Source organism: Sinohyriopsis cumingii, chromosome 12, assembly GCF_028554795.1.
Source record: "Sinohyriopsis cumingii isolate HCF-2022 chromosome 12, ASM2855479v2, whole genome shotgun sequence".
Classification (NCBI taxonomy): Eukaryota; Metazoa; Mollusca; class Bivalvia; order Unionida; family Unionidae; genus Sinohyriopsis; species Sinohyriopsis cumingii.
In genome coordinates this window covers 106,851,478-106,877,868 of record NC_142972.1, presented here as the reverse complement: position 1 = coordinate 106,877,868, position 26,391 = coordinate 106,851,478, and positions in this window count along the sequence as shown.

Genomic DNA, 26,391 nt, shown 5'->3' with positions numbered 1-26,391 from the left:
GCCATTCACCTGTCTGCCAAATCTTGTTGCAGATTTTTATTAGTAGCTCTTTCACTGATTCTCCCCCATTCTTGATAAGTTCAGTTGAGAATGGGGAAGTCATCATCTTTTGAGGAGTTTGGAACTTCAAGCACGTCAGGATCTCCTGTGGACTGATGGTTGTAGAGTTCTTTGCAGTACTCAGTTCCCCTTTCTGCAATGTCACTCGCTTCTGTGAGGCATTTTCCATTTTTGTCTTGAATGGTACTTACTCTTGGATGTTTCTGTCTGGTGAGGTCTTTCACCATTTGGAACGCCTTTTTGCTGTTATTCTTTATCACACTGTTCTGCATTTCTGTGCACTTTTGTCCCATCCAATGTTTTTGTGTTTTGCTCAAGGTTTTTCTGAGATTCCTGTTTATTTCTAGGTGCTTCAATGCCCCTGTTGTGTGTCTGGTGTTTTCTAGTTGTCTTCGGGCATCACACAATTTCAGAACCTCTTCTGTAACCCAGGGTTTTTTCTTCAGGAGATGGAGACCAATGATGTCCTTGGCAGCTGCTGTCATGACTGTGTTGAAGGCGTCTGTCATCTCATTAACATCACCATCCATCACAAGAAGTGGAGCAAATGTTCCTCCAATTGTGGCTTGGAATGACTTGCAGACGTTAGGGTCCTTCAGTTGTTCAAGGTTGAATTTGAGCCTGATGTTCTTTGGCTTGTTAATTTTCTTCAGCCTCACTCCTAAGTTAATAATCACGAGGTCGTGATCACTCCCAACATCAGCACCTGGGAATGTCCTTGTTTTTGCTCTACTGATGCCAGATCGGTAACGGTTTTGAACCAGTATGTAGTCGAGCTGGTTGTGATTGGTTCCATTTGGTGAGTGCCATGTCCAGCATCATGAAGCTTTGTGTTGTCCCAGGGTGTTGGCTAGTACCAAGTTGTTGTAGCTTGCAAACTCGAGCAGCCGTCTCCTTCTTTCATTGGTAAGCTCATTGCAAGAAGGTTCACAATGTACTTCCCAGTCTTTTAGAGCATCTTTACCAACTTTGGCATTCCAGTCTCCTTGGACGATGAGGATGTCTTTTTTACTGACCATGTTTAATTGCTAACCTTACTTCAGTTAATATGAATGAAGTTTACAGGAAATTATGAATCACTACAGAACTTCTTATTTGAGCGTACATACATGTAAGCGGGTTATGAAGAGTTCACTTCCCTAAAGTGCACTGTTTCTGGCCGTCAGTTTTATCTCCCATACAACATGAAAACTTGTATGTGGTACAGATAAAATATATGTATAGTATGTACGCTGTATCAATTATATACCACACATTGTATACATTTTTGAATTAAAGGAAACTAGGACAAGCCTCGTTTCCTTTAAATAAAAAATGTATACATCTCATCGTATATCATTGATACATCATACATGCTTTATAACAATAATAATAATAATAATAATAATAATAATAATAATAATAATAACTTTGTATAGCGCCTAATCTTTAAAAGCACTAAGCGCTTTACAATATTAGACAACACCTATAAGATAAAAATCATACAGTGATATGATTACAAAAACAAACACCATGAAAATAGGAAACATAATTTAAAAAAATGCTGAGAATATGTAAAGTAGGAAACATTATTAGAACCTTAAGTTTGTTCTTGCAGTTCTAAGTTCGGTGGGTAATTCATTCCATGTTGCTGGGCCCTGGTATACAAAAGAACGCTGTCAGTATGACATTGTTTTCATACTGGGAATAATGAGTATACGATTGTCAGAAGAGGAGCGTAAGTATCCTGCTGCTGTGTACACTTGGGTGAGGTCGGATAGGTATATTGGACTAGAGTCCGACAGTGAAAAGTAGCACATATAACAAATTTTGTGTTTTATTCTGGATCGAATGGATAACCAATGTAGGGTACAGAGCAGCAGGAAGGTGTGCTCTGATCATGGTACTCTAAGTATGATCCGAGCAGCTGTGTTTTTAACTTTTTGAAGTTTCTGGAGCACATATTGAGACGAACCAGATAGAATTGAGTTACAATAGTCCAGTCTTGAAAGTACTAATGAACAGCCAAGTATTTAAGTGGCATTAACTGAAAGATATTTGCGAATTGAACTGATGCGTCTGAGCTCAAGATATGCAGCCTTGCATATGTTCACGACATGTTGGTGCAATGTGAGAGTACTGTCCAGAGTAACACCCAGGTTTCGTACTGATTGTGTGAATTTTATGTCGGTGTTGCTGATATTTATTGTTCTAGGTAAAGGATGTGAATGAGAAAGTCTTTGTGTTGTGATCAGAATGACATCAGTTTTATCATCGTTCATCTGCAGCTTGTTACATGTCATCCATGATTTCACATCAGAAATGCACCTCGCTACACCTTAGATGGTAGCACCAACTTCAGTGGGGTGGCTAGATTTGTATATTTGCTTGTCATCAGCGTATAATTGGTGAGACTCTGGATGATGATCTTTGACACTTGAAAGCGATTGAGTGTAAAGAATGAAGAGAAGAGGTGCAAACAAATCAAGGAGGGTGAAGACTATAATCTTTCCGGTATCCAACGCAGAGAGAACATTATTAACTACTTTTAGAAGAGTAGTTTCAGTAATGTGGCAAGGGCGATATGCAGATTGCACATTGCTAAAAAGACTGCTTGAATTCAGATGAGATACAAGCTGGGATAGAACAACCTTTTCTAAGATTTTTGATATGAATGGCAGATTATAAACTGGGCGGTAATTCTTTAAATCATTATGGTCTAGTGTTGGTTTCTTCAGCTGAGGCTTTACAATGGCAGTTTTGAAAAAGAAGGGAAATTCCCGGATGAGAAAGAGTTAATAATAATATCAGTCAGTGAAGGCAATACTGGACCTAAGCACTCAAGCAGCAGTGATGTTGGAATTGGATCAAATTTACATGACTTTGGTGCACTCTTCATCAGGATTGTACGTACAAAATCCATAGAGACAGGTTCAAATGTTGTTAATGGTTGCCGCTCAAATTCTGTATCGCAACTGTATGGTAACGACGAGTCAATTGAAATTGTGGTGTCAGTCTTATCTCTAATGGTTTGTAATCTGAAGAAATTTGCAAACATGTCCGGAAGGTCGACCGCAGAGAAGGTAGTTTGAAGTGGTGTAGATTTGTTCCTTGACATTAGCTTGTTAGTAATCTGGAAGAGCTCTTTGCAGCTGGAACTTTTCATGATGTTAGTATTGTAGTGGGCTGATTTCGCTGCATGGACTATACTTGTGACATTCTTCTTAGCTTCTTCATAGATTTGCTTATGAATAGTGAGTCTGGTGGATAGCCAAAGCCTCTCAGCTTTACCGCGGTCTCTTTTGGCAGTGCGAAGCTGGTCCCTAACACTGCTATACCATGGAAAACACTTTTGAACTGATACTCTGCATTTGATAGCTGAGGTATGTTTGTCGAGCAATGAACACAGGAAATTATCGAGTTGTTCAGCTGTAGGAGGTAAGCAAGTTGTTAGGTTTGCTTGGATGTCGTGTATTAGTTTGGTTCTATTTATCATACGAGGTTTCTCCTAGTAGCAGATAAAGGTGGAGGGTTAGGGACGGATACGTCAAGATGGCATATAAAGCACAGGTGATCTGATGCAAGGTCATGGGATACCAGGGAGGACCGTAGAATTCTATGAAGAATCCAGTCTAAAATGTGACCATGTTTATTGGTGGGTTGGTTAGCTGACTGTTTGAGGTTGAAAAAATCAATGAAATCTGTGAGTTTTGATGTGTTTGGGTTTCCGGGATGGTCAAAGTGAAAGTTGAAATCTCCAAGAAGAATCGAATTTCCAAACTCCAGGAGATTCAGAAACTGCTCCAAAAAGAGAGATTTAGCCAGCTTGTTTTTTTCTACAAGGAGGAGGGCGGTAGAGGCCGAAAAAATGAACTGACCTTTGCTCCAGTGTGAGTGTGGTTTGGACTAGTTAAAACGATGTGTGGTCGAAATTGAATGTTGTGGTGTGGTTAAGACGTTTGATCATGGAGTTCTTTGTGATGACAGCAATTCCACCTCCGCGAGAATTACGGGGGAACAACTTGATTGAGTAACCAGTGGATGTTAGATCCGCACACTTGGGCTGATGTTTTTTGTCATCTTTCTGTCAGTAAAAAGACGTCAATATTCTGGTCCTTGATAAAATTAACTATTTCTGTGCGCTTTTCCTGTGTCCGGGAATTGAATAATGCAATGCGCAGAGGTATCCCTTGGATAGTTGACACAAAGCTTGACGAATTAATAGGGATCTGAATTAGGTTAAATAAATTAACGGTTGAATTTTTTTAAATGGTTGCGCCGAAATAAGGTAGATAATTGGAATTCTTCTTTCTGTTCTACGCCGGCCAGCTTTGAAACAACGTTTCTTTTTTCGCTTCTGTTAACATTTAGGCAATGAAGAATGTAGTCCTAGTTCGTTTAGTCTCGCGCACAATGTAGTGTGTAGAGCCAAGAGGCGATCATTTAAAGCAATTAATGAGTGTCCATCATAGAATAAACGGATTGACTCGTGATGGCGGTTTGTTCCAAAAAGTGGAGCAAGACCGCTGACATAAAGTTTAATTGTTCTCATTTCCAAAATAAGGAGATGAAGAAACACATAGGAATTGAACAGCCAAGACATAATGAACACAATAACGTAGATCAAGACGGGCAACAAGCACAAATATCACGACAGCGGCACTAAAAAACGGAACAGCTGCTTCAAGCTGGTTAAGCGATAGCGGCCATCTTGTTTCCTCATTTTGTTACCATAATATGATATGTTTACACACACACACACACACACACATATATATATATATATATATATATATATATATATATATATATATATATATATATATATATATATATATATATAAAGTGGTAAGGTATTTCCTTGTTATCTTCTAGCTTTAGGGCAAGGAACGCCCATGATAAGAGGTTATAAGATGCCTTGCCAAATAAGAGACATTAGTCAAATGATCTTTATTTTCAGTGAGACAAGATTTACTGGACGACACTGAATGAGGGGAGTAAAAATTCATAACCTGTAAAGAAAAATCAATGATATTTGAATTGAATGCCATTCCCAATGTACAGGAATAATGCCAGATATTTGTCTCCGTCCACCATATTAACATTTCAGCACTCTGACATCCATCTAATAAATGTGATAGTACAGTAATAATATCTAATGGCTGATTTTTCTGTTTTCTCATGCACACAACTTGTGAACTTAGGGTAGACAGGTCACCCCATAGCCCTCATTAACATGCTCGTATTAATGCACGGTAATCACACAACAATAGCGCATAGTAGATCATGTTGCAATATTTCCAGCATATAACAATTGTCAACTTTTCTTGTAATTTTTGTTTACCTTTACTAAGAACGGTATATATAGCTAGATTCTACTTAAATAAATATTCATATTTTCATAAATTGTGCAAGACCCGATGACTATGATATAAAGTGAAGGCATTCATATTAGCTGCTGACTAATATTGTATGTGTTGAATCTGATGAATATATTGCAGAAATGACGGGTTATTGCGATTTAATTGGAACCAATTGGGAGAGAAATATACCTTATGTCAGTATGTTTGTACAAAGACAAAGACATCTTAGTCGCAGAGTTACAGAGTCTCACGGAGAGACAAAAAATGCAACCCCATGACTGGTATTTCCTTGTCTCATGCAAACCAAGGCATACATTCTAACAATCTATTTCTCTTTGTCTCATTCACGTTCTCGTTGACTCGTTATTTGCACAAGAGTGAGAGAGTACATCCAAACGATACGAAATATATCAGATAATATAGGATCATTGCCACCCCCTCTCTCTGTCTCTGTCTCTCGTTCTCTCTATCAGTAGTTCAGAATACAGAATTTGACCCTTAATTATAGGGTTACGGGCACGTAACCAATCGACGATGGGGGTATACTGTTTTGGACAAGATATTTTACTCGCATTGCCTGGGAATGCATGGGATGATGTTGCGCTAAACACCAAATTACGTCAACATGAAAATACATTTCAACCAGATCATGGATTAAGTTATTAAATTAATTATAAAATATTATTACATCGACATTATAATTACACATATAAACCAGTTTATACAATTTAAACAAAAATTAAAAGAGCATCAGACAATAATCTATTCAGCTATTGAAGGGTTGTTTAAAACGAGTTTTTATCATAGAAAATATTTTTTTTCTTCTTGTTATTGTTTCATAAGTGACATAAAATGTGTTCATAGTTAAAACTGGTGCTAGGCTTCATTGTGTTACACCGAGGAGAATTTCTACTTTCTTCAGATTTATTGTCCAATATATGTGAACGACGGATCCTTTGTGTATAGACGTCTCGTCATATTGTTTTGCACTTGAATCCCCAAGAGAAGGTATGATTCGTGCTGGTTGTTATACCACAGCTGTATCAATTAAGAAGTATTCATGTTTAAGTTCTTACATACGAAAATTAGAAACAGGTTGATGATATGAATAATGTTTTAAAACTTGCCCCAGTAATCTAGGCACTTCAAACATATAATATGGAGGTCTTGCATAGGTGTCTCCACAGTGAAAAGGGTTCAACAAAAGCAAATATAGTTGTACTTATCTAAACGCAGTGACTTTTGTTGGTGTTTAGATCGACAAAAATGTATGTGATATGCATATTAACACATGGATTGCGACATAAATGTATACATACATACATACATACATACATACGTACATGCATACATACGTACATACAAACATGCACACATGCGCTCACATAGATGTATACATTCTTTGATTTCTTCTCTATTTTCTTACATTGAGACCACTGACTTTAGTTACATGGAAGAAAGATTGTTGGTTTGAGAAGTATGTTCATATTTTGGAGCTAATTGTCTCAAAAGCTGATTGGCCATGGGATCATTGTTTTTGGCGGCATGGCGGACAAATTGTCGGTTTTGCAGTTAAATGCCCCAAAGACTCATTAACAAGAGGCATATGGCAATCCATTTTTCTTTAAGATTCGAAATAACAATGTATACAGGCAACAAATTAAAACTCTTTAGGGCAGTAATACCTTTAAATAGTCACTGCTGAATAGATGGTCATTATCAACATGGATTTTTCAACAAACTACTAATTTCACCTAGAAACTTCTTTTTACAGTGCTTTACAAATTCACCTACCTGATGCACAGAAAAGCCCAGATTTGCTTGGGCAAGCTCAAGCAACATTCATGTCATGTGAAAAGCCTGTGATCACTAGGTAATAAAAAGACGTATGCTATGGCTGATAGTAGCAGATGGACATGAACCAAAGCAACGCGACTTGGTTTTTGACTATAGTTTTAAGTTACGGCTGTCTATTTTATTTATTTTTTGGGTGGTTTACAAAATGGCAAAACAAGCATGTCTCTTAGTCTCAACGCAGTTGGAATAATAGTAATTTGCACAAGAGCATATTATGATAGCCAGCCCAGATTAATTCAATAGTAGAATATGAACCCACATCCTGTCCATTGCAAATCTCATACTCTAATCACTGAGCCATTGTGACTCGTATTTTTAGTGAATATGATGAGACTCGTTATTTGTCATAAAAAGATAAATGAGGTCCCAGTCTGGAATGAAGTGTCTCCTGCACTGGATAGGCAATTGGTTTACATTGAACTGTATGAGGCACCATAAACCCTCCATGTACCATCAGAAATTATTTGACATATATAGCAGTAGTAGTGATAGAATGAATCAGATGATAGTAATAGTTATAGCAGTAGTAGTGATAAAATGAATCAGTTGATAGTAGTTGTTATAGCAGTAGTAGTGATAGAATGAATCAGATGATAGTAGTAGTTATAGCAGCAGTAGTGATAGAATGAATCAGATGATAGTAGTAGTTATAGCAGTAGTAGTGATAGAATAAATCAGATGATAGTAGTAGTTATAACAGTAGTAGTGATAAAATGAATCAGATGATAGTAGTAGTTATAACAGTAGTAGTGATAGAATGAATCAGATGATAGTAGTAGTTATAGCAGTAGTAGTGATAGAATGAATCAGATGATAGTAGTAGTTATAGCAGTAGTAGTGATAGAATGAATCAGATGATAGTAGTAGTTATAGCAGTAGTAGTGATAGAATAAATCAGATGATAGTAGTAGTTATAGCAGTAGTAGTGATAAAATGAATCAGTTGATAGTAGTTGTTATAGCAGTAGTAGTGATAGAATGAATCAGATGATAGTAGTAGTTATAGCAGTAGTAGTGATAGAATGAATCAGATGATAGTAGTAGTTATAGCAGTAGTAGTGATGGAATAAATCAGATGATAGTAGTTATAGCAGTAGTAGTGATGGAATGAATCAGATGATAGTAGTAGTTATAGCAGTAGTAGTGATGGAATAAATCAGATGATAGTAGTTATAGCAGTAGTAGTGATAGAATGAATCAGATGATAGTAGTAGTTATAACAGTAGTAGTGATAGAATGAATCAGATGATAGTAGTAGTTATAACAGTAGTAGTGATAGAATGAATCAGATGATAGTAGTAGTTATAGCAGTAGTAGTGATAGAATAAATCAGATGATAGTAGTAGTTATAGCAGTAGTAGTGATAAAATGAATCAGTTGATAGTAGTTGTTATAGCAGTAGTAGTGATAGAATGAATCAGATGATAGTAGTAGTTATAGCAGTAGTAGTGATAGAATGAATCAGATGATAGTAGTAGTTATAGCAGTAGTAGTGATGGAATAAATCAGATGATAGTAGTTATAGCAGTAGTAGTGATGGAATGAATCAGATGATAGTAGTAGTTATAGCAGTAGTAGTGATGGAATAAATCAGATGATAGTAGTTATAGCAGTAGTAGTGATAGAATGAATCAGATGATAGTAGTAGTTATAACAGTAGTAGTGATAGAATGAATCAGATGATAGTAGTAGTTATAACAGTAGTAGTGATAGAATGAATCAGATGATAGTAGTAGTTATAACAGTAGTAGTGATAAAATGAATCAGATGATAGTAGTAGTTATAACAGTAGTAGTGATAGAATGAATCAGATGATAGTAGTAGATATAACAGTAGTAGTGATAAAATAAATCAGATGATAGTAGTAGTTATAACAGTAGTAGTGATAGAATGAATCAGATGATAGTAGTAGATATAACAGTAGTAGTGATAGAATGAATCAGATGATAGTAGTAGTTATAACAGTAGTAGTGATAGAATGAATCAGATGATAGTAGTAGATATAAAGTAGTAGTGATAGAATGAATCAGATGATAGTAGTAGATATAACAGTAGTAGTGATAGAATGAATCAGATGACAGTAGATATAACAGTAGTAGTGATAGAATGAATCAGATGATAGTAGTAGATATAACAGTAGTAGTGATAAAATGAATCAGATGATAGTAGTAGATATAACAGTAGTAGTGATAGAATGAATCAGATGATAGTAGTAGTTATAACAGTAGTAGTGATAAAATGAATCAGATGATAGTAGTAGATATAACAGTAGTAGTGATAAAATGAATCAGATGATAGTAGTAATAACAGTAGTAGTGATAGAATGAATCAGATGATAGTAGTAGTTATAACAGTAGTAGTGATAGAATGAATCAGATGATAGTAGTAGTTATAACAGTAGTAGTGATAGAATGAATCAGATGATAGTAGTAGTTATAACAGTAGTAGTGATAGAATGAATCAGATGATAGTAGTAGATATAACAGTAGTAGTGATAAAATGAATCAGATGATAGTAGTAGTTATAACAGTAGTAGTGATAGAATGAATCAGATGATAGTAGTAGTTATAACAGTAGTAGTGATAGAATGAATCAGATGATAGTAGTAGTTATAACAGTAGTAGTGATAGAATGAATCAGATGATAGTAGTAGATATAACAGTAGTAGTGATAAAATGAATCAGATGATAGTAGTAGATATAACAGTAGTAGTGATAGAATGAATCAGATGATAGTAGTAGTTATAACAGTAGTAGTGATAAAATGAATCAGATGATAGTAGTAGATATAACAGTAGTAGTGATAGAATGAATCAGATGATAGTAGTAGTTATAACAGTAGTAGTGATAAAATGAATCAGATGATAGTAGTAGATATAACAGTAGTAGTGATAAAATGAATCAGATGATAGTAGTAGATATAACAGTAGTAGTGATAGAATGAATCAGATGATAGTAGTAGTTATAACAGTAGTAGTGATAAAATGAATCAGATGATAGTAGTAGATATAACAGTAGTAGTGATAAAATGAATCAGATGATAGTAGTAGTTATAACAGTAGTAGTGATAGAATGAATCAGATGATAGTAGTAGTTATAACAGTAGTAGTGATAAAATGAATCAGATGATAGTAGTAGATATAACAGTAGTAGTGATAAAATAAATCAGATGATAGTAGTAGTTATAACAGTAGTAGTGATAGAATGAATCAGATGATAGTAGTAGTTATAACAGTAGTAGTGATAAAATGAATCAGATGATAGTAGTAGATATAACAGTAGTAGTGATAAAATAAATCAGATGATAGTAGTAGTTATAACAGTAGTAGTGATAGAATGAATCAGATGATAGTAGTAGTTATAACAGTAGTAGTTATAGAATGAATCAGATGATAGTAGTAGATATAACAGTAGTAGTGATAAAATGAATCAGATGATAGTAGTAGTTATAACAGTAGTAGTGATAGAATGAATCAGATGATAGTAGTAGTTATAACAGTAGTAGTGATAAAATGAATCAGATGATAGTAGTAGATATAACAGTAGTAGTGATAAAATGAATCAGATGATAGTAGTAGTTATAACAGTAGTAGTGATAGAATGAATCAGATGATAGTAGTAGTTATAACAGTAGTAGTGATAAAATGAATCAGATGATAGTAGTAGATATAACAGTAGTAGTGATAAAATGAATCAGATGATAGTAGTAGATATAACAGTAGTAGTGATAGAATGAATCAGATGATAGTAGTAGTTATAACAGTAGTAGTGATAAAATGAATCAGATGATAGTAGTAGATATAACAGTAGTAGTGATAAAATGAATCAGATGATAGTAGTAGATATAACAGTAGTAGTGATAGAATGAATCAGATGATAGTAGTAGTTATAACAGTAGTAGTGATAAAATGAATCAGATGATAGTAGTAGATATAACAGTAGTAGTGATAAAATGAATCAGATGATAGTAGTAGATATAACAGTAGTAGTGATAGAATGAATCAGATGATAGTAGTAGTTATAACAGTAGTAGTGATAAAATGAATCAGATGATAGTAGTAGATATAACAGTAGTAGTGATAAAATGAATCAGATGATAGTAGTAGTTATAACAGTAGTAGTGATAGAATGAATCAGATGATAGTAGTAGTTATAACAGTAGTAGTGATAAAATGAATCAGATGATAGTAGTAGATATAACAGTAGTAGTGATAAAATAAATCAGATGATAGTAGTAGTTATAACAGTAGTAGTGATAGAATGAATCAGATGATAGTAGTAGTTATAACAGTAGTAGTTATAGAATGAATCAGATGATAGTAGTAGATATAACAGTAGTAGTGATAAAATGAATCAGATGATAGTAGTAGTTATAACAGTAGTAGTGATAGAATGAATCAGATGATAGTAGTAGTTATAACAGTAGTAGTGATAAAATGAATCAGATGATAGTAGTAGATATAACAGTAGTAGTGATAAAATGAATCAGATGATAGTAGTAGTTATAACAGTAGTAGTGATAGAATGAATCAGATGATAGTAGTAGTTATAACAGTAGTAGTGATAAAATGAATCAGATGATAGTAGTAGATATAACAGTAGTAGTGATAAAATGAATCAGATGATAGTAGTAGATATAACAGTAGTAGTGATAGAATGAATCAGATGATAGTAGTAGATATAACAGTAGTAGTGATAGAATGAATCAGATGATAGTAGTAGTTATAACAGTAGTAGTGATAGAATGAATCAGATGATAGTAGTAGTTATAACAGTAGTAGTGATAGAATGAATCAGATGATAGTAGTAGTTATAACAGTAGTAGTGATAAAATGAATCAGATGATAGTAGTAGATATAACAGTAGTAGTGATAAAATGAATCAGATGATAGTAGTAGATATAACAGTAGTAGTGATAAAATGAATCAGATGATAGTAGTAGTTACAACAGTAGTAGTGATATAATGAATCAGATGATAGTAGTAGTTATAGCAGTAGTAGTGATAGAATGAATCAGATGATAGTAGTAGTTATAACAGTAGTAGTGATAGAATGAATCAGATGACAGTAGATATAACAGTAGTAGTGATAGAATGAATCAGATGATAGTAGTAGATATAACAGTAGTAGTGATAAAATGAATCAGATGATAGTAGTAGTTATAACAGTAGTAGTGATAGAATGAATCAGATGATAGTAGTAGTTATAACAGTAGTAGTGATAGAATGAATCAGATGACAGTAGATATAACAGTAGTAGTGATAGAATGAATCAGATGATAGTAGTAGATATAACAGTAGTAGTGATAGAATGAATAAGATGATAGTAGTAGATATAACAGTAGTAGTGATAGAATGAATCAGATGATAGTAGTAGTTATAACAGTAGTAGTGATAGAATGAATCAGATGATAGTAGTAGTTACAACAGTAGTAGTGATATAATGAATCAGATGATAGTAGTAGTTATAACAGTAGTAGTGATAGAATGAATCAGATGATAGTAGTAGTTATAACAGTAGTAGTGATAGAATGAATCAGATGACAGTAGATATAACAGTATTAGTGATAGAATGAATCAGATGATAGTAGTAGATATAACAGTAGTAGTGATAAAATGAATCAGATGATAGTAGTAGTTATAACAGTAGTAGTGATAGAATGAATCAGATGATAGTAGTAGATATAACAGTAGTAGTGATAGAATGAATAAGATGATAATAGTAGATATAACAGTAGTAGTGATAGAATGAATCAGATGATAGTAGTAGATATAACAGTAGTAGTGATAGAATGAATCAGATGATAGTAGTAGTTATAACAGTAGTAGTGATAGAATGAATCAGATGATAGTAGTAGATATAACAGTAGTAGTGATAGAATGAATCAGATGATAGTAGTAGATATAACAATTAGTAGTGATAGAATGAATCAGATGATAGTAGTAGATATAACAGTAGTAGTGATAAAATGAATCAGATGATATTAGTAGTTATAGCAGTAGTAGTGATAGAATGAATCAGATGATAGTAGTAGTTATAACAGTAGTAGTGATAGAATGAATCAGATCATAGTAGTAGATATAACAGTAGTAGTGATAGAATGAATCAGATGATAGTAGTATGTATAACAGTAGTAGTGATAAAATGAATCAGATGATAGTAGTAGTTATAGCAGTAGTAGTGATAGAATGAATCAGATGATAGTAGTATGTATAACAGTAGTAGTGATAGAATGAATCAGATGATAGTAGTAGATATAACAGTAGTAGTGATAGAATGAATCAGATGACAGTAGTAGTTATAACAGTAGTAGTGATAGAATGAATAAGATGATAGTAGTAGATATAACAGTAGTAGTGATAAAATGAATCAGATGATAGTAGTAGATATAACAGTAGTAGTGATAGAATGAATCAGATGATAGTAGTAGTTATAACAGTAGTAGTGATAAAATGAATCAGATGATAGTAGTAGATATAACAGTAGTAGTGATAAAATGAATCAGATGATAGTAGTAGTTATAACAGTAGTAGTGATAGAATGAATCAGATGATAGTAGTAGATATAACAGTAGTAGTGATAGAATGAATCAGATGATAGTAGTAGTTATAACAGTAGTAGTGATAAAATGAATCAGATGATAGTAGTAGATATAACAGTAGTAGTGATAAAATGAATCAGATGATAGTAGTAGTTATAACAGTAGTAGTGATAGAATAAATCAGATGACAGTAGTAGTTATAACAGTAGTAGTGATAGAATGAATAAGATGATAGTAGTAGATATAACAGTAGTAGTGATAAAATGAATCAGATGATAGTAGTAGATATAACAGTAGTAGTGATAGAATGAATAAGATGATAGTAGTAGTTATAGCAGTAGTAGTGATAGAATGAATCAGATGATAGTAGTAGATATAACAGTAGTAGTGATAGAATGAATCAGATGACAGTAGATATAACAGTAGTAGTGATAGAATGAATCAGATGACAGTAGTAGATATAACAGTAGTAGTGATAGAATGAATCAGATGACAGTAGATATAACAGTAGTAGTGATAGAATGAATCAGATGATAGTAGTAGTTATAACAGTAGTAGTGATAGAATGAATCAGATGACAGTAGATATAACAGTAGTAGTGATAGAATGAATCAGATGACAGTAGTAGATATAACAGTAGTAGTGATAAAATGAATCAGATGATAGTAGTAGTTATAGCAGTACTAGTGATAGAATGAGTCAGATGATAGTAGTAGATGTAACAGTAGTAGTGATAGAATGAATCAGATGATAGTAGTAGATATAACAGTAGTAGTGATAGAATGAATCAGATGATAGTAGTAGATATAAAGTAGTAGTGATAAAATGAATCAGATGATAGTAGTAGTTATAACAGTAGTAGTGATAGAATGAATCAGATGATAGTAGTAGTTATAACAGTAGTAGTGATAGAATAAATCAGATGATAGTAGTAGTTATAGCAGTAGTAGTGATAGAATGAATCAGATGATAGTAGTAGTTATAACAGTAGTAGTGATAGAATGAATCAGATGATAGTAGTAGATATAACAGTAGTAGTGATAGAATGAATCAGATGATAGTAGTAGTTATAGCAGTAGTAGTGATAGAATGAATCAGATGATAGTAGTAGATATAACAGTAGTAGTGATAGAATGAATCAGATGATAGTAGTAGATATAACAGTAGTAGTGATAGAATGAATCAGATGATAGTAGTAGTTATAACAGTAGTAGTGATAGAATGAATCAGATGATAGTAGTAGATATAACAGTAGTAGTGATAGAATGAATCAGATGATAGTAGTAGATATAAAGTAGTAGTGATAAAATGAATCAGATGACAGTAGTAGATATAACAGTAGTAGTGATAGAATGAATCAGATGATAGTAGTAGATATAACAGTAGTAGTGATAGAATGAATCAGATGATAGTAGTAGTTATAGCAGTAGTAGTGATAGAATGAATCAGATGATAGTAGTAGTTATAACAGTAGTAGTGATAGAATGAATCAGATGACAGTAGATATAACAGTAGTAGTGATAGAATGAATCAGATGATAGTAGTAGATATAACAGTAGTAGTGATAGAATGAATCAGATGATAGTAGTAGTTATAACAGTAGTAGTGATAGAATGAATCAGATGATAGTAGTAGATTTAACAGTAGTAGTGATAGAATGAATCAGATGATAGTAGTAGATATAACAGTAGTAGTGATAAAATGAATCAGATGATAGTAGTAGTTATAACAGTAGTAGTGATAAAATGAATCAGATGATAGTAGTAGATATAACAGTAGTAGTGATAGAATGAATCAGATGATAGTAGTAGTTATAACAGTAGTAGTTATAGAATGAATCAGATGATAGTAGTAGATATAACAGTAGTAGTGATAGAATGAATCAGATGATAGTAGTAGATATAACAGTAGTAGTGATAGAATGAATCAGATGATAGTAGTAGATATAACAGTAGTAGTGATAGAATGAATCAGATGATAGTAGTAGTTATAACAGTAGTAGTGATAGAATGAATCAGATGACAGTAGATATAACAGTAGTAGTGATAGAATGAATCAGATGATAGTAGTAGTTATAACAGTAGTAGTGATAAAATGAATCAGATGATAGTAGTAGTTATAACAGTAGTAGTGATAGAATGAATCAGATGATAGTAGTAGATATAACAGTAGTAGTGATAGAATGAATCAGATGATAGTAGTAGTTATAACAGTAGTAGTGATAGAATGAATCAGATGATAGTAGTAGATATAACAGTAGTAGTGATAAAATGAATCAGATGATAGTAGTAGTTATAACAGTAGTAGTGATAAAATGAATCAGATGATAGTAGTAGATATAACAGTAGTAGTGATAGAATGAATCAGATGATAGTAGTATATATAACAGTAGTAGTGATAGAATGAATCAGATGATAGTAGTAGATATAACAGTAGTAGTGATAAAATGAATCAGATGATAGTAGTATATATAACAGTAGTAGTGATAGAATGAATCAGATGATAGTAGTAGTTATAACAGTAGTAGTGATAGAATGAATCAGATGATAGTAGTAGATATAACAGTAGTAGTGATAAAATGAATCAGATGATAGTAGTAGTTATAACAGTAGTAGTGATAAAATGAATCAGATGATAGTAGTAGATATAACAGTAGTAGTGATAGAATGAATCAGATGATAGTAGTATATATAACAGTAGTAGTGATAGAATGAATCAGATGATAGTAGTAGATATAACAGTAGTAGTGATAAAATGAATCAGATGATAGTAGTAGTTATAACAGTAGTAGTGATAAAATGAATCAGATGATAGTAGTAGTTATAACAGTAGTAGTGATAGAATGAATCAGATGATAGTAGTAGATATAACAGTAGTAGTGATAGAATGAATCAGATGATAGTAGTAGTTATAACAGTAGTAGTGATAGAATGAATCAGATGATAGTAGTAGATATAACAGTAGTAGTGATAGAATGAATCAGATGATAGTAGTAGATATAACAGTAGTAGTGATAAAATGAATCAGATGATAGTAGTAGTTATAACAGTAGTAGTGATAAAATGAATCAGATGATAGTAGTATATATAACAGTAGTAGTGATAGAATGAATCAGATGATAGTAGTAGTTATAACAGTAGTAGTGATAGAATGAATCAGATGATAGTAGTAGATATAACAGTAGTAGTGATAAAATGAATCAGATGATAGTAGTAGTTATAACAGTAGTAGTGATAAAATGAATCAGATGATAGTAGTAGATATAACAGTAGTAGTGATAGAATGAATCAGATGATAGTAGTATATATAACAGTAGTAGTGATAGAATGAATCAGATGATAGTAGTAGATATAACAGTAGTAGTGATAAAATGAATCAGATGATAGTAGTAGTTATAACAGTAGTAGTGATAAAATGAATCAGATGATAGTAGTAGTTATAACAGTAGTAGTGATAGAATGAATCAGATGATAGTAGTAGATATAACAGTAGTAGTGATAGAATGAATCAGATGATAGTAGTAGTTATAACAGTAGTAGTGATAGAATGAATCAGATGATAGTAGTAGTTATAACAGTAGTAGTGATAGAATGAATCAGATGATAGTAGTAGATATAACAGTAGTAGTGATAAAATGAATCAGATGATAGTAGTAGTTATAACAGTAGTAGTGATAAAATGAATCAGATGATAGTAGTATATATAACAGTAGTAGTGATAGAATGAATCAGATGATAGTAGTAGTTATAACAGTAGTAGTGATAGAATGAATCAGATGATAGTAGTAGATATAACAGTAGTAGTGATAAAATGAATCAGATGATAGTAGTAGTTATAACAGTAGTAGTGATAAAATGAATCAGATGATAGTAGTAGATATAACAGTAGTAGTGATAGAATGAATCAGATGATAGTAGTAGTTATAACAGTAGTAGTGATAGAATGAATCAGATGATAGTAGTAGATATAACAGTAGTAGTGATAGAATGAATCAGATGATAGTAGTATATATAACAGTAGTAGTGATAGAATGAATCAGATGATAGTAGTAGATATAACAGTAGTAGTGATAAAATGAATCAGATGATAGTAGTAGTTATAACAGTAGTAGTGATAAAATGAATCAGATGATAGTAGTAGTTATAACAGTAGTAGTGATAGAATGAATCAGATGATAGTAGTAGATATAACAGTAGTAGTGATAGAATGAATCAGATGATAGTAGTAGTTATAACAGTAGTAGTGATAGAATGAATCAGATGATAGTAGTAGATATAACAGTAGTAGTGATAGAATGAATCAGATGATAGTAGTAGTTATAACAGTAGTAGTGATAAAATGAATCAGATGATAGTAGTAGTTATAACAGTAGTAGTGATAGAATGAATCAGATGACAGTAGATATAACAGTAGTAGTGATAGAATGAATCAGATGATAGTAGTAGATATAACAGTAGTAGTGATAGAATGAATCAGATGATAGTAGTAGTTATAACAGTAGTAGTGATAGAATGAATCAGATGATAGTAGTAGATATAACAGTAGTAGTGATAAAATGAATCAGATGATAGTAGTAGTTATAACAGTAGTAGTGATAAAATGAATCAGATGATAGTAGTAGATATAACAGTAGTAGTGATAGAATGAATCAGATGATAGTAGTATATATAACAGTAGTAGTGATAGAATGAATCAGATGATAGTAGTAGATATAACAGTAGTAGTGATAGAATGAATCAGATGATAGTAGTAGTTATAGCAGTAGTAGTGATAGAATGAATCAGATGATAGTAGTAGTTATAACAGTAGTAGTGATAGAATGAATCAGATGATAGTAGTAGATATAACAGTAGTAGTGATAGAATGAATCAGATGATAGTAGTAGATATAACAGTAGTAGTGATAGAATGAATCAGATGATAGTAGTAGTTATAACAGTAGTAGTGATAGAATGAATCAGATGATAGTAGTAGATATAACAGTAGTAGTGATAAAATGAATCAGATGATAGTAGTAGTTATAACAGTAGTAGTGATAGAATGAATCAGATGATAGTAGTAGTTATAACAGTAGTAGTGATAGAATGAATCAGATGATAGTAGTAGATATAACAGTAGTAGTGATAGAATGAATCAGATGATAGTAGTAGTTATAACAGTAGTAGTGATAAAATGAATCAGATGATAGTAGTAGTTATAACAGTAGTAGTGATAAAATGAATCAGATGATAGTAGTAGATATAACAGTAGTAGTGATAGAATGAATCAGATGATAGTAGTAGTTATAACAGTAGTAGTTATAGAATGAATCAGATGATAGTAGTAGATATAACAGTAGTAGTGATAGAATGAATCAGATGATAGTAGTAGATATAACAGTAGTAGTGATAGAATGAATCAGATGATAGTAGTAGATATAACAGTAGTAGTGATAGAATGAATCAGATGATAGTAGTAGATATAACAGTAGTAGTGATAGAATGAATCAGATGATAGTAGTAGATATAACAGTAGTAGTGATAGAATGAATCAGATGATAGTAGTAGTTATAACAGTAGTAGTGATAGAATGAATCAGATGATAGTAGTAGATATAACAGTAGTAGTGATAGAATGAATCAGATGATAGTAGTAGATATAACAGTAGTAGTGATAGAATGAATCAGATGATAGTAGTAGATATAACAGTAGTAGTGATAGAATGAATCAGATGATAGTAGTAGATATAACAGTAGTAGTGATAGAATGAATCAGATGATAGTAGTAGATATAACAGTAGTAGTGATAGAATGAATCAGATGATAGTAGTAGTTATAACAGTAGTAGTGATAGAATGAATCAGATGATAGTAGTAGTTATAACAGTAGTAGTGATAGAATGAATCAGATGACAGTAGATATAACAGTAGTAGTGATAAAATGAATCAGATGATAGTAGTAGTTATAACAGTAGTAGTGATAGAATGAATCAGATGACAGTAGATATAACAGTAGTAGTGATAGAATGAATCAGATGATAGTAGTAGTTATAACAGTAGTAGTGATAGAATGAATCAGATGATAGTAGTATATATAACAGTAGTAGTGATAGAATGAATCAGATGATAGTAGTAGATATAACAGTAGTAGTGATAGAATGAATCAGATGATAGTAGTAGATATAACAGTAGTAGTGATAGAATGAATCAGATGATAGTAGTAGATATAACAGTAGTAGTGATAGAATGAATCAGATGATAGTAGTAGATATAACAGTAGTAGTGATAGAATGAATCAGATGATAGTAGTAGTTATAACAGTAGTAGTGATAGAATGAATCAGATGATAGTAGTAGTTATAACAGTAGTAGTGATAGAATGAATCAGATGACAGTAGATATAACAGTAGTAGTGATAAAATGAATCAGATGATAGTAGTAGTTATAACAGTAGTAGTGATAGAATGAATCAGATGACAGTAGATATAACAGTAGTAGTGATAAAATGAATCAGATGATAGTAGTAGTTATAACAGTAGTAGTGATAGAATGAATCAGATGATAGTAGTAGTTATAACAGTAGTAGTGATAGAATGAATCAGATGATAGTAGTAGTTATAGCAGTAGTAGTGATAAAATAAATCAGATGATAGTAGTATATATAACAGTAATAGTAATAAAATTAATCAGATGATAGTAGTAGTTATAGCAGTAGTAGTGATAAAATGAATCAGATGATAGTAGTAGTTATAACAGTAGTAGTGATAGAATGAATCAGATGATAGTAGTAGATATAACAGTAGTAGTGATAGAATGAATCAGATGACAGTAGATATAACAGTAGTAGTGATAGAATGAATCAGATGATAGTAGTAGATATAACAGTAGTAGTGATAAAATGAATCAGATGATAGTAGTAGTTACAACAGTAGTAGTGATATAATGAATCAGATGATAGTAGTAGTTATAACAGTAGTAGTGATAGAATGAATCAGATGATAGTAGTAGTTATAACAGTAGTAGTGATAAAATGAATCAGATGATAGTAGTAGTTATAGCAGTAGTAGTGATAGAATGAATCAGATGATAGTAGTAGATATAACAGTAGTAGTGATAGAATGAATCAGATGATAGTAGTAGTTATAGCAGTAGTAGTGATAGAATGAATCAGATGATAGTAGTAGATATAACAGTAGTAGTGATAGAATGAATCAGATGATAGTAGTAGTTATAACAGTAGTAGTGATAGAATGAATCAGATGATAGTAGTAGTTATAGCAGTAGTAGTGATAAAATAAATCAGATGATAGTAGTATATATAACAGTAATAGTAATAAAATTAATCAGATGATAGTAGTAGTTATAGCAGTAGTAGTGATAAAATGAATCAGATGATAGTAGTAGTTATAACAGTAGTAGTGATAGAATGAATCAGATGATAGTAGTAGATATAACAGTAGTAGTGATAGAATGAATCAGATGACAGTAGATATAACAGTAGTAGTGATAGAATGAATCAGATGATAGTAGTAGATATAACAGTAGTAGTGATAAAATGAATCAGATGATAGTAGTAGTTACAACAGTAGTAGTGATATAATGAATCAGATGATAGTAGTAGTTATAACAGTAGTAGTGATAGAATGAATCAGATGATAGTAGTAGTTATAACAGTAGTAGTGATAAAATGAATCAGATGATAGTAGTAGTTATAGCAGTAGTAGTGATAGAATGAATCAGATGATAGTAGTAGATATAACAGTAGTAGTGATAGAATGAATCAGATGATAGTAGTAGTTATAACAGTAGTAGTGATAGAATGAATCAGATGATAGTAGTAGATATAACAGTAGTAGTGATAGAATGAATCAGATGACAGTAGATATAACAGTAGTAGTGATAGAATGAATCAGATGATAGTAGTAGATATAACAGTAGTAGTGATAGAATGAATCAGATGACAGTAGATATAACAGTAGTAGTGATAGAATGAATCAGATGATAGTAGTAGATATAACAGTAGTAGTGATAAAATGAATCAGATGATAGTAGTAGTTACAACAGTAGTAGTGATATAATGAATCAGATGATAGTAGTAGTTATAACAGTAGTAGTGATAGAATGAATCAGATGATAGTAGTAGTTATAACAGTAGTAGTGATAAAATGAATCAGATGATAGTAGTAGTTATAACAGTAGTAGTGATAAAATGAATCAGATGATAGTAGTAGATATAACAGTAGTAGTGATAGAATGAATCAGATGATAGTAGTAGTTATAGCAGTAGTAGTGATAAAATGAATCAGATGATAGTAGTAGTTATAGCAGTAGTAGTGATAAAATAAATCAGATGATAGTAGTATATATAACAGTAGTAGTGATAAAATGAATCAGATGATAGTAGTAGATATAACAGTAGTAGTGATAGAATGAATCAGATGATAGTAGTAGTTACAACAGTAGTAGTGATATAATGAATCAGATGATAGTAGTAGTTATAACAGTAGTAGTGATAGAATGAATCAGATGATAGTAGTAGATATAACAGTAGTAGTGATAGAATGAATCAGATGATAGTAGTAGATATAACAGTAGTAGTGATAGAATGAATCAGATGATAGTAGTAGTTATAGCAGTAGTAGTGATAAAATGAATCAGATGATAGTAGTAGTTATAGCAGTAGTAGTGATAAAATAAATCAGATGATAGTAGTATATATAACAGTAGTAGTGATAAAATAAATCAGATGATAGTAGTAGTTATAGCAGTAGTAGTGATAGAATGAATCAGATGATAGTAGTATATATAACAGTAGTAGTGATAAAATGAATCAGATGATAGTAGTAGTTATAGCAGTAGTAGTGATAGAATGAATCAGATGATAGTAGTATATATAACAGTAATAGTAATAAAATTAATCAGATGATAGTAGTAGTTATAGCAGTAGTAGTGATAAAATGAATCAGATGATAGTAGTAGTTATAACAGTAGTAGTGATAGAATGAATCAGATGATAGTAGTAGATATAACAGTAGTAGTGATAGAATGAATCAGATGATAGTAGTAGTTATAGCAGTAGTAGTGATAGAATGAATCAGATGATAGTAGTATATATAACAGTAATAGTAATAAAATTAATCAGATGATAGTAGTAGTTATAGCAGTAGTAGTGATAAAATGAATCAGATGATAGTAGTAGTTATAACAGTAGTAGTGATAGAATGAATCAGATGATAGTAGTAGTTATAACAGTAGTAGTGATAGAATGAATCAGATGATAGTAGTAGTTATAACAGTAGTAGTGATAGAATGAATCAGATGACAGTAGTAGTTATAGCAGTAGTAGTGATAAAATGAATCAGATGATAGTAGTAGTTATAACAGTAGTAGTGATAGAATGAATCAGATGATAGTAGTAGATATAACAGTAGTAGTGATAAAATGAATCAGATGATAGTAGTAGTTATAGCAGTAGTAGTGATAGAATGAATCAGATGATAGTAGTATATATAACAGTAATAGTAATAAAATTAATCAGATGATAGTAGTAGTTATAGCAGTAGTAGTGATAAAATGAATCAGATGATAGTAGTAGTTATAACAGTAGTAGTGATAGAATGAATCAGATGATAGTAGTAGTTATAACAGTAGTAGTGATAGAATGAATCAGATGATAGTAGTAGTTATAACAGTAGTAGTGATAGAATGAATCAGATGACAGTAGTAGTTATAGCAGTAGTAGTGATAGAATGAATCAGATGATAGTAGTAGTTATAACAGTAGTAGTGATAGAATGAATCAGATGACAGTAGTAGTTATAGCAGTAGTAGTGATAGAATGAATCAGATGATAGTAGTAGTTACAACAGTAGTAGTGATATAATGAATCAGATGATAGTAGTAGTTATAACAGTAGTAGTGATAGAATGAATCAGATGATAGTAGTAGATATAACAGTAGTAGTGATAGAATGAATCAGATGATAGTAGTAGATATAACAGTAGTAGTGATAGAATGAATCAGATGATAGTAGTAGTTATAGCAGTAGTAGTGATAAAATGAATCAGATGATAGTAGTAGTTATAGCAGTAGTAGTGATAGAATGAATCAGATGATAGTAGTAGTTATAACAGTAGTAGTGATAAAATGAATCAGATGATAGTAGTAGTTATAACAGTAGTAGTGATAAAATGAATCAGATGACAGTAGTAGATATAACAGTAGTAGTGATAGAATGAATCAGATGATAGTAGTAGATATAACAGTAGTAGTGATAAAATGAATCAGATGATAGTAGTAGTTATAGCAGTAGTAGTGATAGAATGAGTCAGATGACAGTAGTAGTTATAACAGTAGTAGTGATAGAATGAGTCAGATGACAGTAGTAGATATAACAGTAGTAGTGATAGAATGAATCAGATGATAGTAGTAGATATAACAGTAGTAGTGATAGAATGAATCATATGATAGTTGTAGATATAACAGTAGTAGTGATAGAATGAATCAGATGATAGTAGTAGTTATAACAGTAGTAGTGATAAAATGAATCAGATGATAGTAGTAGTTATAGCAGTAGTAGTGATAGAATGAATCAGATGATAGTAGTAGATATAACAGTAGTAGTGATAGAATGAATCAGATGATAGTAGTAGATATAACAGTAGTAGTGATAGAATGAATCAGATGACAGTAGATATAACAGTAGTAGTGATAGAATGAATCAGATGACAGTAGATATAACAGTAGTAGTGATAGAATGAATCAGATGATAGTAGTAGATATAACAGTAGTAGTGATAAAATGAATCAGATGATAGTAGTAGTTATAGCAGTAGTAGTGATAGAATGAATCAGATGATAGTAGTAGTTATAGCAGTAGTAGTGATAGAATGAATCAGATGATAGTAGTAGTTATAACAGTAGTAGTGATAGAATGAATCAGATGATAGTAGTAGTTATAACAGTAGTAGTGATAGAATGAATCAGTTGATAGTAGTTGTTATAACAGTAGTAGTGATAGAATGAATCAGATGATAGTAGTAGTTATAGCAGTAGTAGTGATAGAATGAATCAGATGATAGTAGTAGTTATAGCAGTAGTAGTGATAGAATGAATCAGATGATAGTAGTAGTTATAGCAGTAGTAGTGATAGAATGAATCAGTTGATAGTAGTTGTTATAACAGTAGTAGTGATAGAATGAATCAGATGATAGTAGTAGTTATAGCAGTAGTAGTGATAGAATGAATCAGATGATAGTAGTAGTTATAGCAGTAGTAGTGATAGAATGAATCAGATGATAGTAGTAGTAATAACAGTAGTAGTGATAGAATGAATCAGATGATAGTAGTAGTTATAACAGTAGTAGTGATAAAATGGATCAGATGACAGTAGTAGATATAACAGTAGTAGTGATAGAATGAATCAGATGACAGTAGATATAACAGTAGTAGTGATAGAATGAATCAGATGACAGTAGATATAACAGTAGTACTGATAGAATGAATCAGATGATAGTAGTAGATATAACAGTAGTAGTGATAAAATGAATCAGATGATAGTAGTAGTTATAGCAGTAGTAGTGATAGAATGAATCAGATGATAGTAGTAGTTATAGCAGTAGTAGTGATAGAATGAATCAGATGATAGTAGTAGTTATAACAGTAGTAGTGATAGAATGAATCAGATGATAGTAGTAGTTATAACAGTAGTAGTGATAGAATGAATCAGATGATAGTAGTAATAACAGTAGTAGTGATAAAATAAATCAGATGATAGTAGTAGATATAACAGTAGTAGTGATAGAATGAATCAGATGATAGTAGTAATAACAGTAGTAGTGATAAAATAAATCAGATGATAGTAGTAGATATAACAGTAGTAGTGATAGAATGAATCAGATGATAGTAGTAGTTATAACAGTAGTAGTGATAGAATGAATAAGATGATAGTAGTAGTTATAGCAGTAGTAGTGATAGAATGAATCAGATGATAGTAGTAGTTATAGCAGTAGTAGTGATAGAATGAATCAGATGATAGTAGTAATAACAGTAGTAGTGATAAAATAAATCAGATGATAGTAGTAGATATAACAGTAGTAGTGATAGAATGAATCAGATGATAGTAGTAGTTATAGCAGTAGTAGTGATAGAATGAATCAGATGATAGTAGCAGATATAACAGTAGTAGTGATAGAATGAATCAGATGATAGTAGTAGATATAACAGTAGTAGTGATAAAATGAATCAGATGATAGTAGTAGTTATAACAGTAGTAGTGATAGAATGAATCAGATGATAGTAGTAGATATAACAGTAGTAGTGATAGAATGAATCAGATGATAGTAGTAGATATAACAGTAGTAGTGATAGAATGAATCAGATGATAGTAGTAGTTATAACAGTAGTAGTGATAGAATGAATCAGATGATAGTAGTAGATATAACAGTAGTAGTGATAGAATGAATCAGATGATAGTAGTAGTTATAACAGTAGTAGTGATAAAATGAATCAGATGATAGTAGTAGATATAACAGTAGTAGTGATAAAATGAATCAGATGATAGTAGTAGATATAACAGTAGTAGTGATAAAATGAATCAGATGATAGTAGTAGATATAACAG